Below are 14,573 nucleotides of genomic sequence, written 5' to 3'. Positions count from 1 at the left end.
GAAGCTTGTAACTCTACCTGCAGAAATTGGTCCGTTTGGGGCTTGGCTAATTTTGGAACCAGTAGCCATGAAAAACAATCACATGGTGGGACGTGCCCTTGTATGTGTAGCGTGTGCCCCAAGGACACTGTGGGTTAGACACAGACTGATGTGTGTGCGTTGAACCTGTGCACTGCCATAACTTCACTCCTTGGTCAGTACAAACAGGGTATAATTACATTAGCTATTAACCCAGGGCTGTCCACTTAGAGAATTTAAATAACCTTTTATGGGTGAAGGTTTTGAAGACATTTTAAGCAGGTTGGGTTTTGTTTTGGTGTCCCAAATTAAGTCTGAAGCTCTTATATGCAACTAGCCTGTTCAGCATGTGTCTGTATTAAAAATGCCTGCATTGTTCATGCAAGAATCAGTTATAGCTTACTATCTTTCAGCAAGGCTGTATCTTTTTCTGACTGGTCATGTACTGCAGCTATGGAACAGATTTTTCTCAAAACCCATTGCTGTTTTAAAATCTTTTCAACTGAAAAACATTTCTGTCTCTGGGATTCTCTGAACCTCAATTATAATATCATCTGCATTTTCAGTGAAAGTGTAGAGAAACTCCTTTGCAAGACAGTCATGCAGCAGCATTTTGGCCATGTTCGTTCCATTCCTGAGCCCTTCGGCTGAGGCATCGAGAGGCAGTCTTTGTTGGTCTGTGGCTCTTCTCCTGCCTTGAAAAAGAACAAAAGCTGTCAGGAAGAAAGATACTCATCCTAAGGTAGACTCCAGTTACATTAAATAGGATAGCAGCCACTTGGAGATGGGACTGGAAGGCAGCCAAGAGGACACTGAGATTTTTCAATAGTCTGTCCCTATCCCTGTCTTCCAGTGATCAACAGAGAATGTAATTTCAACCTTCAAACTATTCACTGCAACCAAAGGGAACTGAATGCTGTTCTGGCTCTATTTTAAAGAGCTTTGTAAGCTAGATTAGGAGATACTCTTCTTTTAAATGTGCATGTTGTTCTACTATTGCAGTAAATCATTGCAGGTATTGATACTTATTGATTTAAGTAAATTGTCCTTTTGGCTGTCTTGTGTGTGCTTCATAAGGAAAAAATTGACCTTGACCTGTGGATATAACACATTTTCAATTAGTGTTTTGATTAAGGATTTCTCAAGTGATCCTTCCTGCTTGTGTCATTAGCAGTCAGCCAGGAATTACCAAGTGGTGTCATGTTTTGAGGCATTTGTGTCGTGACAAGATCAAATGGCTTTCCTTGTAATGCCTGCAAAAGGGTTTAATTGTATACTGTACCTTCTTCATGAAAATCTCTCAGATTTATGTGTGTATAGGCAGATGGCCTGTGACTTCTAGCAATATTACAGCCTCACAAATCTCCAGCAATTTCAGGCACATATTTGCAGCATCATTTTTCCCTTCCTTGTGAGAGATCTCTGTGCCCTCATGCCACAATATGGGAGATGTAACCCGTTGAGCTGAGTGGGTCCTCTCAACTAAAGTAAGATCAGAAATAGCTATCAGAATAGGCCTGCTGCCAGTTTCTTTCAGGCACTACTCTTCCTCTCCCAGTGGAATCTCTGTGTGTCTCCCAAGGAAGAGAAGAAACTGAGGCCTTTTAATTTAAAATGTTGCATTTTAGTAAAAGCAGGGATATGGGAATAAAAGAAAAATAAGAAATTGCATTATGTAGGTAAAAATCTCATTCCTACTGTCAGATATTGGGAACTTTTTAAATTATGTGTATTCTAATACTTGTGCAGTGCAGTGTTTCTGTTTTCTTTCCTCCTGAAGTGTGGAGTTGTATTTGTATGCTATTTAAAAAACCTAACACCCTGTCCCTTTTTTCTATACATAATGAGAGTGAAATAGTTGCTTTAGTAGATAAGAAAGCAGAGGTGAGAGGTGTCCTCTATGAGTGTGCTTTGGATGTAAAGAAGTAGGGATGACATTTGGCTTCAGAAAGAATCTGTAGGATTCAGGAACTGAGAATCATAGGTACAATAGGTATAGACTCAGCTTCCCACAGAGTGGCCTGTTCTGTTTTGTGAGTAGATGTCAAAGTACAGGGTAGCTAAATGTCCTGCCCAAAGCCCAGTAGTGCTGCCCAGGCCACGGGAGAGTGCCACAAAGTATGGCACTTATTATGAGATGTATGGGGTGTTCCACAAATGTGGGGTGTTATCTAAGTACCCAGTGACCACAGCTGGTAATTATGAAGACCAACAGTTACCACTGTGAGCAGTACATTAGCTTCAACAGAAACTACTTGGTGCATTCAAGAGTAAAATAATGTCCTCCATTTTTTTCATTAATGTAGGAAGAGCAGCTTTCTGCCATGCAAAAATCTGGACTTACAACATGGGCTCTTCAGGATGGATAGTTTTACCCAATTAATTTTTTAAATGTTTGGTAGATAGAGGTGAAAGAGCCATCTAATATCCACCTTTAAATTCAGTATTTCATAAACAAATCAAATCTAGTGTATGGATCAGATTTCTGTCTCACACTGTGCTTGTGCAGAGTCTTTTGCTTCTAAAGACCATGATAGATGAGGTGAAAATAATAACAGATGTTTTCTGTAATGTGGATGGCATGGCTTGCTGTCATGGGGATCCTGGACTTAAAATGGGCACTGCTGTTGTACATGCCTGTCCCAGGGGTTCTTCAGGAGAAGAGGGCTTCGTTCAGCCAGAACTGCATCTTATACCTCAGTGCCACACAGACTTGCAGATGCTAATTACTTCTGAATCTGTTTGTCATTAAATGGACATAAAATTTTCTAGTATTATTGTTTTCTAAACACAACTAGTTCATTATAAATACTCTGCTTGGGTTTTTTTTCCTCACTATGCTACAGTGAATAAATGAGGTCTGAGAAGAAGACTGAATGAATAAATAAAGGAGACAAAGAAAAGAAAGGTGAAAAGAGTGGGGAGTGAATGAAAATTAGGGACAGAGAAGTTACGTATGTACAAATGCTTTGATGGCAAAAAATTTTTGACGGCTCCAGAAAAATGAATAGACTTAGGATTATTTATTAAGGAAAGACATAGGACATAAGAAATTGCAATTTTTAAAATATGGGGAAGACATTCCAGTTGTCTTACATGATAGTAATAAGTTTTTGTTTTCTTCTAAGCATTTGAGTTTAGAAAATAAAATTGAAGCAAAAATAGAAAAATGAAAACTGAATAGTGGACCACAGAATGAAGAAGGGGACCAAAAAGGAAGAAAAGCAGAGAGGGAAGGCTACCTAAATCCACTTTGCCCTAGTGCATTTTATGCTGCGAGTCATAGTTAGGACCCCAAACATTTCAAAGAATTTAAAAAGTGATTGTTTATGTCTATTGAAAATACATGTGGTTTTTTAACACAAAAAGTTAATTAACCTGTGGAGCGGAGACAAAATTTCTAGGGAGTTCAAAAAGGCCTTCACATTACTCAGTGGTAAAGCAACACTAAGGATTTTGTGAAGGCAGTGTGATGTTTTTTCTAAGGATTACAAGAACAATCCCTATTGATCAAGGAATGAAACTTCTGGCTGACAAAGGTCTGGAAGAAGCTTTCCTTGGGTTTTGCTCATGGGTTCTGGCTGCTTGTCAGTAATAGGACCCCTGTTCTCACAGTGGTTTTTTACACTGGATTTTGTGGTGTTTTATTTCTTCTTATGCAATGGGGCTGAGTCACACACCTCATGTTAGAAAAAAGTGGCTGAAAGTCATATACCATTCTAAAAACATTATGATCTGCCAAGGTTGTTTCTGCAGTCATGGCTAAGCGAAAAGGAGACTGCAGACATCATAGTTGCAGCCTACCACTCCATCCACTTCCCATTTCTGCAGTGAAGGAAAAGCTTGTTAGATAAAGGTCTAATGAGTCACATTCATAATGGATCACAATCAAAACATGATAATTCACACTTCTGTGTGAGGTGTTTAAGTACAACTGAATGAAAATTTACTCACAAGAGGAACACATGTATTGCTATTTTTGCCTCTTTAGTTTTTTAGTATTTCTTGGGTCATGAAGAGGGTGTGACTTTTTATTTAGCATGGAACTATTTCATCTAATAGAAGAGTTTGGGAATTTTTCCTGAAATAGAAATGTTTGGGATTTTTTCCTTTTGTGTTTTGTTGTTAAACCATACTTAAATGTTTGCTTCATTTGGCTAATGAAAGGAGACTAGAAGTTTGCAGTGCTGAAGTGTTGCTTTGTTACTGCTTCCTGCATAACCATCATCATCTCTTTGCTCTTTAACTTGCCAATTCTTTTTAATATGTTGCTTTTATGTGTCATCATGAGGTGGAGTGGGATTGTCACAGTTTTCTTGATTTCTTTCTTTAAAATTACTGACTTTTAAACTCTCTTTTAGAGTTTAATAATAGCCACTTTTGATATAGTAACGAAAAAAAGAAAGCCTAGACTTTTAAGAATATTCCGAAGAGGCTATAAAACAGACAATCAGATTACTGCTCACTTGAAATGATCATAGTGATAGAGAGATGAAAAGAAATTTGCATAACTTTTCAAACAGGAAAAGGAAAAGACAAGATTGATATCATTATATCAAACGTTGAAGCGTTTTGCATTCATTTTCCCACAGTTCTTTCTGGCCTGCTGGGTTAGTGGAGGATAATAAGCCATTCATTGGATTCACTTCTTCCTCTAGGTTCTGATTTTCATCTGGAAAAAGGATACTTGAATTGTTCTGGTTATTTCATGGTTGCAAACCATGATTACTTGAGAGTATGATTTACAGCTAAGAACCATAATGGCACTAAATTTAAGCAGTCAGAAAAACACTGGATTAAATGTAAAGATAGTGTCACATTGGAAGAGCTAATTCCTGATGCACTATTGCATCTTAAATTCACTTTGTAACAAAAAAAAAAAAAGTAACTCAGAATAAAAAGAGAAGAAAGTACTACATTTTCCCCTGTGAACAAGCTAGCGGAGGATTTTCACAGCATTCCTCTCATTTTATGTCTGGACTTAAAATAGTCACATAAAAATGTAGAAGTAATCAAGTATTCCATATACAAGATGAAATTCATATGTCTGATTTTTTTTCTGATGGACATATATGTTTAGTAGTCTTCTTTCCATATATGTTTAGTAGTGTAGAGCAATTTCCAGGAAGGTACAGGAAAGAAAGTGAAAACTGATAAAGTGAAGAGAATTCAAATAAGGAATATGAAGAAGATGGATTGACAAGTTATGGAGGTAATTTGGGTCCATGAGAATGTGGTAATGCTTTCCAGTGGCTATACCTCAAGGATACCAAGCGTATCTTTATTCCTGTTTCTGGTCCCCTCTTCCCCTTTCACATGCACTGTCCAGTGAGTTAACAGTGGGCTTTCTGGTCATGAGATTAGATCTTCATCTATAAGTTACAGAAGTTAATGCTAAGTCCCAGCTCTGCATAGTTTTGGGTAACACAAGAGAGGGAAGTCCATTCTCTGTGTAGATGAAAGTTCATTGAAATATAGTTTATAATAGGAATAACTTCAGAAAAAAAGAGCCTCATTCCCAGAGGAAATTACTGCAGCATCTAGTTTGATAAGGAAGTTCTAATTTTTCTGCATTGGATGTCATCTGACAAAATTGCCAAGAATTTTGCTGCTGATGTTAGCAGAAGCAAGTTCAATGCCTGGATGATTTCTTTGTTAATTGATGTTACTGCTCAGAATTATCTCCTTATTGTAGCTTGACTTCATTCTTTCTCCTTTGTTTTTAATCACAATTTATGATAGCAGAAAGGCTTAGAAAGGTTTATTAAACCTGTCCCTCTGCCCCTTTAAAACTGTTAACCATGTTCCATCTTTATAATGATTGCTTAAATACTCCTTTCTGTCATCCTTCTTTTCAAACACTTCCTTTCTGGGTGGACCAATAAAATAGCTCTGATGGAATATTAGGGGAAGGTTTTTTTTCTCCTCAGTATCTCCAAGAAGCCAGCCCCACTTCTGGAGCAGGAACACTATGATAATATATCACAGGCTTGTTATATCAATTACTGTACAATATATCACAAGATGCTAAGGTCTTGTTTTACAAAAAGGCTACCAGTTGTAATGGCACATTGAGGATATTTAATAGCACTCATGCAGAACCCACTTCATCACTGCTTTATAGTATGTGAGATAACAGCTCAATAAATATTCTAGGCCAGCCTAGACAAACTGAACATTAAATATGAAATTTAAAATACTTCTTTGGTTTCTTGCCAAAAGTGTTGGACTTATACTATGCATTTACAACTCTTGCATGTTTAGGATTTGAGTTTTGTTGCTGAGACAAATATTGTTTTGCAACATTAATTGCAAGCTGACTTCAAATTATTTTAGTATGATTACTACCTTTGCAGAGTCAGGTTTTAAACCAACAAACACATATGACCATTTATTTCTCATGGAATAAGATTAGAATCGTTATTAGAATCACTGCAATATGGTACAAACTTAGCATTCTGACTTCAAAAGGAATTGCACATTTAGGCAATTCTACATTTTCTTAAAGCCAAGCTAAGCTGATTCCACATGACAGTGGTTTTAATGAGGCTCAATAAACAGTACAGTTTGTAACCTCAGGCCAGCTGCTGAGCTGAAGCCAAGAGCAGGGCTACAGCTTTAGTGAACCCATTACTGTGAAAGATGCTGGATCCCCGAGCAGCCTGAGTCACTCATTGCACAAGAGATGAAGCTCCAATAAATAAAAATTAATATCTAAGGTGACGGGTGACAACTTCATGCAAACATGATTTTCTCTGATTTGACAGCACTTTGATAAAGTCTTAAGGCGTGTGGCTTGCTAGCAACCATTTAAAATTTTAGCTATTGAATCTTCTGTTTTACTTGCAGAAATTAGCATTTGGGGATTGTGGTTTCCTATATGTATTGAAAATTTGCTTTGCTTATGTATTGGGCCTGATTCTCAGAGCTACTCAAGATCTAGAACAGCTCCTATAAACTGTAAGGATAGTCAACAGTGCTGAGATGCATATGTTTTCTTTGCTAATTTATGCTTATTTTTTATCAAATTATTTTTAAAGGTGAATTGATACAGCTTGTTTCCTACCCTTACGGCTGACCTTAGACCATGTTCCCCCACCAGCACATTCACTGACCTGGAGCCCCATGAGAGTCCTCCAGAACAGTCTGCATCCCCTGTGAACGAGGTGAGGAAATGGTGGTTAAAAAACCACCAGAGGCAGCGTAACTCCTCTTTTAAGGTGCTATGGCTCTCTTAGTCTTTATGAAAATATTTCTAAAGGGTGTCTGGAAATACAGTATAAGTAGGTTTAGGGGCTAAAAAGAATAGAAGAGCAGAACTGAGATATTAATCTTGAAGTGAACAGGGAAGCTGAATCAACTCTATGGATGGTTTATATGCCAAAGGCATAGTCCAAAATAAACAAAAGAGTTGGCAGCACAGGACAAAAAAGTTGGTCTTGTACAAGAAAATAGCCAGAAATTAGTTTACATTGCTGGGAATAGTATAGGATGTAGTGGGTAGTGCTTGGACTTGATCTTAAATGTCTTTTCCAACCTAAATGATTCTGTGATTCTGCGTAATGTGATGGACTGTTTATTTATATTTCCCTGAGATAATCTTGTCAAAACCCCTTAAATCTAGGCAGTTAATCATGTTTGCCAAAACTGTGATTCTTATGTAAGCCTTACCTGTCATCTTTGCAAAGTTGCTGAATCACAGTTTAAGTGGTTAACGCTGAGCTACAAGCTTATAATAGGTTTACCACTTATGCTTTTGATCTTCAACCTAGTAAGACAGCAGAAAAAGATGTTAAGATAACACAGAGCTAGTACAAAAAGATTCTGCAATCAGATTCTGTTCCTTATTTAGTGCAGTTAAATTACCAAATGGCAACAACAAAGACCAAATTGTCATCTGCTGACATTTATTTCAGTGGGAAACAGGAAAAATGCACTGTTAGAAAGTAATATCAGAAACACAAGGGATTTTCAGAGATATAAAGAGACAGATAAACACAACAAAAATCAATATGGCTAGTGTCCTCAGCTCTATCTTCGTTTTCCAGAATGATATAGTTTCTATTTACAGTTGGGTAATATGTCCTCAAATACTGGTAGCATTGCAAGAAATGTTCTGGGGAACAGTCAACATCACCACACAAACCATGAAAGGACAAACCACAGCTTTTAATCAATGGAGGAAGGGAAATGAATGTTACTAATATACTATTCTCCCTTAGAAGGTGGCAGGCCTGATGCAGTGCAGACTGATATGTCTGAGCCAAGTCATGAAAAGTAAACTTTCAACGGGTAGATCAAACACTTGGAGTTCCAGGCAGTAGGATCCATAATGTGAGATTAGACAAGCGTTGCTAGTTTGGTTTTGCAACAGATTGACGGTGGGTATTTGAAATTGTTCTATAAGTGGCTATCTTTCATGTTTCTTCATAGAAATACAGAGAGAATGGCATGAAAATTGTTTTGTACTATTTTATAGTGTAATTCTGTGTTCAGTGTCCCTGCCAGGTTAAAGTACACGGAGGAAAATTGTCATGGTCATCTTCCTAGCCTGTGGTAAACCAGAGGCTTTATAGGCCTAAAGCTATTAAAAAAAAAAAAAAAAAAGGTAACTGATATTAACACATTACTCAGGACTAATGCTAGATCTGAACTTTAAATGATCATGTAATCAAAAGAAATTTGAACCTAATGCCTTTTCCAGTGTTGGTATTCCTGCACTCAGAATAAGTGATTGCTGACCTAGGGAAAGAAATGGAGCATCTGTGCAGAACTCCAGAATTTCAGTGGCTCCACATTACAAGTCGCTGGCTGATTTACTGAGTCATAATTTATTTGTGTTCCCCATCTCTGTAAAAGTTCAAAAGCACAAAAAGCTAAAATAGACTATATATCCAGAAACTGATCCCTTCTGATGCATATCTGTAGGTTCTGTGGCCAGCTTTCCTGAAGGTACCCTATGGGGAGTCAAGGATCCCTCCAATTTTTTTGTTGTACGTTGTGATGTATTCCTTCCTCTGCGATAGTCAATCAAGAGTTGAAGTAATTTGGTTTTGAGCGGAAATTGATGAGGCACATATGTCCATTCCAGGCCTCAGACATTTTCCTGTACTGAAAGGAGAGCTCTCCATTAGTATCCCCCATGTTTGTGGTGCCTGGGACGGATTTTGTGTGGGTGTGGAGATTGTGCTGGTGGAGGTCTTGTCAGGTTGCGCTTATGATCATGACCACCCATACCTGAAATCCCCTAACCACAGCCAAATGGGGGTGGGAGGGGGGAGGTAGGGCAGGGATAAGCTACTCTTTTAACACCCTGGGTTGTGCTAACAAGGCCATGCAGGAGGATATCTCAGTAATCTATCTAGGGCAGATTGATGGCACCAGGAATGGAGGGTAAGGAGGGCTGGCTGTTCAAATCAAATTTATTGATTTATTCCACTTTGCCTTGAGAGTCTCAAGCTCACTTCGGTGCACTTCAATTATTAAAAATTACATTTTGAGTTTCTAACTGCAGGCAAGTTTTTGAGTGAGTGGTGTAATTCTCGTGATCAAAGCACGAGCTTTATTTTGTCAAAATGACATACAAACATCAGTGAATTGTTCCTGTGTCTGCTGAAGCTTCTCTCTCATTCTGAGTAGCAGAGAAATAACCATCTTTCTTTTTTTTTCTTCTCCAATGAGATTTGCTGTTTGGTTGATACTCCTTTCAGAAAGAAGTTCAGCTGTGCCAGACAACTGCAAACTGGTAACTGAGTGAAGAATTAATAGTATTTTATTAAATTGTCACTTGAATCATTATTGTTGTACAGCCATTTTTTTGCTGCTGTTGTAATTTTTTATCAAATAAGAAGGTTTGTTTATTTATTTAGATCCTGATTTTTACACACAATAAATGAGAGACAGCTCTCACTGCTAGGTGAAGACAGAATTTCAGAATGAAGTCAGATACTTTGAAGTATCTTTAACTCTAGTGGTTCCTTTAAAACCAGAGAGTAGAAGATGCTCACAAGGAAGGTTAGACTGAGGTAAGACTGTAAGAGTCCTTACACTCTACCCAGGAAGTATTAGGCCATAAGTATTTGTGGAAGTCAATGCTACCCTGTTACAAAGAAGGATAGCTTCAACTCAAGTTGAGAATCACGTCTGTAGGATTTTTGCACTAATGTAAGTTTACTTTTAGGGACTGTTTTAACCTTAGGCCTTTTTTAGCCTGTTTTATATGTGGATAGTAATAGCTTCATCAGTGAGTCTGATCATCAATTGTTAATTAATTTTCTAATTATTTCTAATAAGAATATAAAAAAGAAAAATGTCATATTAAAAACCCCTGTCATATTTTACTAAAAAAGCTGACCTCCTAATTTTCCTGTTTCTGCAAGAACTGTAAAAATGTCACTTTAAATTAGATTGCAGCTTATTGATGGACTGCTAAGTACAGTAACCATTCCACCCTGTCTGAATGCCAAAATCTCAAGCTATACCACAACATCCGGATGAGCCTTTCTACCACAGCTAAGGCAAAGCCTTTAGCACTGATACCTGCACTGAGAGAGTCTGGATTTAGAATCCCTTACACCTGAAAATTTGTGACTAAATCAGTCCAAGATTGATTAGCTGAAATGCTTACGTGCAATATTTCACACATGAATGAGCAGTTTTGGTGCTGCGTTTGCTGCTGTGATGGCAGAGACTGTGCTGGGAGCCTTGCAGTCCATGTGGGGCACGTGTCCTGCACTGCAGGGTTGCAGCAGCAGCTGATGTGCTGCCTCTGCAGAAGCAAAAAGGTCTTTTTACCCTCCCTTGATGAGCCAGACCCTGCAAGGAGAGGAGAAGAAGCCGGTGCTGAGGGCTGGAGGCATTGCTAGCATGCCATGGGCAGCCCATGGCTCTGTGAGCAAAGAAGTTTGTCAGAGCCTTGCAGAGCTTCACCTGAGGAATATTGTAAGAGACAATGTTCCACAGAACTTTGAAATGAAGAGCAGAAAACAAGCATGGTGATTACTCTCTTCGTTTTCCCATTTCTCTTGAATGTGAGCCATCTGCCACCTAGAAGATCTAAAGGATACGGAGAGAAGAAAATGACACAAAATAGAAGTTACCTTCTTCTATCCTGAAATGTGTAGAACCAGACAATCCTCAGAGAAGATTCAATGAAGAGTTGAATTCATTTCTATTTGAAGGAGAACTGGAGTTTTTGATACTTGTATCTGATTTTTTAAAATGAATACGTGGTCTTCATCTGAGTGCTGGCTGCTGATAGGCAGCAGAGGAGCAGCAGCAGCACAGTTGGAGGAGGTGGTATTTAGTGTATAGGGCATTTGCTGCTCCTCACTTCTCCACTGTGAATCCATGAAGCTGTTGGTTGTACTGAAAAAAGGAGGGTAGGCATGCTCAGCTGCCTGCATAGCTCAGCCTCCAACTTCAAGGGTGGCACTGAAAATGACATCGAAATGACATTGGCATTACCTGGAGGCAAGGAGATGAGTGACATTAAAACAATGAAAGGAAATAAAAGGATTTTATGGATAAGTGTGACAATTAGAAGTCTAGATGTGTGTCCATTTGATGGAAGGTGGAAGGGGACGAGGTAGAGTTGAAGGCAGAGTTGATCCTGCTAAACCCAGCAAAACGGGCAGTTAAAGCAGTCAGGTAATTTTATATCACTGAACTAATGTGAAATGTGTGGCAGGTTCACAGTCATAGAGCTGGCTTTGTTGCCACTGTCTCCCAGTGGTCAGAGGCACAGTGAATAGCTTCCCTTCCCTTCTCCTACCCCAGCCAAACACCAGCATCCTCTGAATTAGCAAAATCCCAAACTGCCTCGTTCCTGTGTGGCATTGCTTTCATACAAATGGGCTCAGCGGAAAAAAACCAAAACCAACTAACTAGTAAGGTGTCACTAACAATAAATTATCAGCCATCCTCTGTCCTGAGCAATTCTGAATCAGGTACCTGCATCAGCTCCTGTTGTTTAAATCATGTTATAAATGAAGACTTGGATTTTGGAAGTTAAAAACAAGCAGTGATACAGGAGCAACTGTGGCTGCAGAAGGAAATATAAGTAGTTTCACGACCACATGTGGTTTGTGTTTTCAATAGTGCCTGTTGGTAATAGGAAGGTAAAAGGAGTCTGGAGTTGAAGACAGTGCAGCAGAACTTAGTGTCTCAAAACCTCACCTTTTCTAAAGGATATTGCAGATGCTGATAAAGTGGCTACACATCAATATGCTACTTGTAATGATGCCAATTTGAGTTTCGCCTTTTTTTTCTTTTTATATATTCTCTGTCTTCTTCACACTTATATTTGCAGCTCTGTAGCCTATTGTATTAGTGACTAGTTTTCCCAGTAATTTTCCATGGCCTTTCCCTAAGCAGAAAGACAAAACGAATTCCAGAGCTCCAAGCCTCAGGAGGTACAAGGCTCTGTAATATCTTGGTTTTTCCCAGGAACCAAGGCTGAGGACAACTCTTCCAGATACATTCTCATGGAAAAAGTACAACTACTGCAGAAGAGGGTCTCCAAAGAAGAAGCTTGACGTGGAGGGGGAATAGCAACCCCACTTGTCCTCCTCACTGATGCTTTTTATAGTTTATGCTAATTTCCTAAAACCTATAGATGTGTAGTCATCCCTGGAGGGGATGAACTTTTGTGGACATCTTTCCATAACTGCTTCTGAAAGCCTTCAAATAAAGATCCTTTTTTATATTACCTCCTCACTAAAATTATCTCGAGTTTCATTTCCAAGTTAAGAAAGGCAACAGTAGCTATTCCATGGTTATATGAAAGAGAGAGGAACTCTTCTTAGAATAGGTTCCTTTTAGTACTTTTGGTGGTTTTTTGTTTTTCCCAGCAGTAGCCTAAAAATAGTTTGAACTGCTGCGGTTCAATACAGATACCCTGTTCAGGTACACAGTAATAAAATTTGAGTAGAAGCTCCACATGTGTTCTGTCAGGAAGGTGTTAAGGGGCTTGATGACTGTCTTTGCACACTGCTAATTTGAGCTGGTATTTTTAGTTGTACTCCCAGTAGGAATGGAAGAGAGTTTTTGACAGCTTCTCATAGACGGCTTTGATAGCTGATTCCTGAGGGGAGGGGCTACAAAGGAGCAACAGTGGCCATCCTGCCAAGGTTAATGCCTGCTTTACTCTGATAAAACAAGGTTTCAGATAAAAGAAAATCCAGAAACAAAACAACCTCCTAAAACTTCACATCCTCTTCTTTCCACTGAAATACTGATTATTTATTTTCCTCTGGAAGTTCAGGGGAAGGGTTTCGGGATGTATGTTAAAGCTGGATTTATAGAACCAGATTAACCTGCATGTTCTTGATGGGGGTTTGTCTTGTTCATTGCATGTGAAGATTGTGGCATTTTTCTTGTTTTGTTTTTATACCAGTAGGTTAGGAAATGAGAGAGAAGTACTTCACAGAGCTTGTAATAAACTATGAAATGGACTTCATGAAAATCTGCAGAGATGCTCAACCAAGAGTGCTTCAGATAAATTATAAAAGGAAGAGGGAAACTTAAAAGGATGTCCTTTATTTTTTTTAATTTTCTAGTTCTTTTTACTTGCTGAGACAGCATATCTAAATATGTCATGTATGAAATAATTCAGCAGACTAATAATGATACAAATAATCTGAAATAAAACATAATTTGTGGCACTAAAAATCATAACTATAATTTTTTGGTTTCTCTAATATTCCTAATCAGAACTTCATTCCACAAAGGGCTGTGAAATAATCCTGTTGGGCATGCAAGGTTCCTCATGAGCAGTACTGAGTTTCCAAGGTCTGACTTTGATCTTTTACTAGTATTTGAGTTTTGGTGGGCCAGAGACTTTGGGATTAAAGCTGTCAGGAGGCCTGGAGAGTGCTTGGCTTGTGTGCTGGAGAGAGGACTGCTCTGATGTATTAGTAGTGGATTGCAACTGACGTGCAGAGTAGATGCCTGGATTGTTTTGAAAAGTAGATTTTTGATTTTTTTTTTTTTTTGGTGTTGGTTTTGTTTTTCAAACCCAGAGGATACTCAGTTTTTAACCATGATTTCAGAAGTAGTTTTTGCTATTATTGAGACTTCTTGATAACTGCATTTTTTAGGTAGTAGTGTTTAGGGAACTAAAATACCCCCAAAATGGGGGTATGGATTTTTCTCCAGTAGTTTTTGTCTGGAGACAAAATTATAATTTTTTTTTTATACTACATCTCTGCTGGACACTGCAGTTTGCATATTATCCTGTTTTCAGAGTCTACTGCCTCTCCTAGCTTTTATTTCCAGAAGGTGCCAGCAGTGGAAATCGGGTGGGGGGTACAAAGTAGTGGCAGCACTATGAAATAGGGTATTCTATGGGCTCTGGAGAGCCACGGCGCAGAAGAAGCAGCAGCTGAAAGGTGACAAATCCAAGAAAGCTGAACTCTGTGTGTGTAGACCTGGGAGACTTCGATCTAAATCACAGGTAGGTCCTGAATTTCTGCACATTGCTCTTCACTGTTCTTTAACTAAAAATATTTTCTGGAACAGAGAGTGCAGACACCTTGCTTTGGACTTTCCTAACT

General features: G+C 38.5%; 1 protein-coding gene and 1 long non-coding RNA gene across 5 annotated transcripts in view; both read left to right on the top strand.

Annotated features, from left to right (window-relative positions):
* The window catches only part of OXR1 (oxidation resistance 1), a 261,917-nt gene that overhangs the window by 57,761 nt on the left and 189,583 nt on the right, over positions 1-14,573 (top strand). For 2 of the 4 annotated variants that reach the window (XM_066177385.1, XM_066177408.1), the window contains exon 2: positions 7,059-7,184. The exons of the other annotated variants lie outside the window; for them this stretch is intronic. The gene's annotated coding sequence lies outside the window, so the exon portion shown is untranslated. The remainder of the gene's footprint in view (positions 1-7,058; positions 7,185-14,573) is intronic. 4 annotated transcript variants of the gene reach the window in all.
* LOC136285923 (uncharacterized) lies at positions 7,191-12,727 on the top strand. Its single transcript, XR_010719591.1, has 2 exons — positions 7,191-9,763; positions 12,466-12,727. It is a non-coding gene; the product is annotated as an uncharacterized lncRNA (long non-coding RNA).

Source organism: Chamaea fasciata, unplaced genomic scaffold, assembly GCF_029207755.1.
Source record: "Chamaea fasciata isolate MVZ Bird 193981 ecotype frontalis unplaced genomic scaffold, bChaFas1.0.hap1 SCAF_1, whole genome shotgun sequence".
NCBI classification, from domain to species: domain Eukaryota; kingdom Metazoa; phylum Chordata; class Aves; order Passeriformes; family Sylviidae; genus Chamaea; species Chamaea fasciata.
Note: the sequence above shows the minus strand (reverse complement) of the source record. Positions and strands in the feature narration are given on the sequence as shown.